This window comes from Protobothrops mucrosquamatus, unplaced genomic scaffold, assembly GCF_001527695.2.
Source record: "Protobothrops mucrosquamatus isolate PMUCROS unplaced genomic scaffold, P.Mucros_1.0 scaffold303, whole genome shotgun sequence".
In the NCBI taxonomy this organism is placed as follows: Eukaryota; Metazoa; Chordata; class Lepidosauria; order Squamata; family Viperidae; genus Protobothrops; species Protobothrops mucrosquamatus.
The window spans coordinates 982,299-983,620 of NW_015386645.1; positions in this window are offsets into that span (position 1 = coordinate 982,299).

Here is a 1,322-nt window from a genome sequence, read left to right on the forward strand (position 1 = left end):
ATCGGAGTGTCCTGGTGTTTTATGAAGATTCCTAGCACCATAGTTGAGATGACAGAGAAAAAGACTGCAATCATTACCAAAGAAATCCCCAAAGGCTCTTGGAAAGTCAAATAAGTTATAGTTTTTTGAAGGCAATTATCTTGACCCTTGTTTGGATATTGATCCTCTTGACATGGGAAACAATCATCTAAGTCTGAGGAAAAAAATAACTTTTTCAAAGAAACACACATGAAGAATTAATAGCAGACTAGTTCTATTAAGGATCTTTGAGTTATGTAGAGTTCATATTATGTTTCTTAAAATAATTTATAATACAACATTCTACCTAATGCAGTGTTCAATTACAATATACCTTAAATTATAGATCTATCTTTCTAGATCTGTATGATATTTCTACCATCTTGGTAAAAGAGGAATCAAAAAGGATAGAAATAGGAGGAAAGATATTATATTAATAGAATTTGATGGAAAGTTATCTTTACTTTCAAAAATCATATACTAATAAGGGATTTTGAATTGTCTACCAACAAGCACTAGTAACTTATAATGTATAATTCTTGAACCAATACAAATAGTATTCCAAATCTGAGAAATTAAGTAAGATTATGCTCCAATCATTGGAGATTTTAAAGAAGAAATTGAAGAGCTATTTGTTCAGTACAGTATAGAGTCTTCTGCCTGAGCAGGGGGTGGAACTAGAATACCTCCAAGGTCCCTTCCAACTCTTTTATTTTGAGGAATAAATTGCTAAAATATACAAGCTGAGGGAAAGCTCAAGATTTTCAGTCACCATAATATTTTGAAAGATCTAGATTTATTTCTATTCATGGCATCATTGATAACGAGCAAGATGGCTGGCAAACAAGTTCAACAAATGAGTAAATAAATATTCAATATATTATTTTGCTTACCAATTTGGTCAGCTATCTTCCCCTCTGGACATCTTTTACAGTCATAACAACAGGATAATTTCCCTTCCACTTTTACCTTGCTGTAGCCAAAAGTACATTTCTCGTTACAGATGGAAAGAGGTAATGCCTGTTCACAAATAACATTGTAATTATTTCATATCAGGAACTGATGTTTTGTGGGTGTTCATTTAAGAAGATATTGGACAACCATTTGTCTGAAATGGTATAGGGTCTTTTGCTTGAGCAGGGGCTTGGACTAGAAAATCTCCACCTTTGTTATTCTGTTCTGTTCTGAGATGAAGACTTGCCTTTGAGAATGCACCTCCCAAACTGCATAGGCTTGGACCCTCCACCTCTCTCCTCATGTTAAGAGGCACTCTGCAGTGACCTCACCTTCTCAGGAGCCCCAGT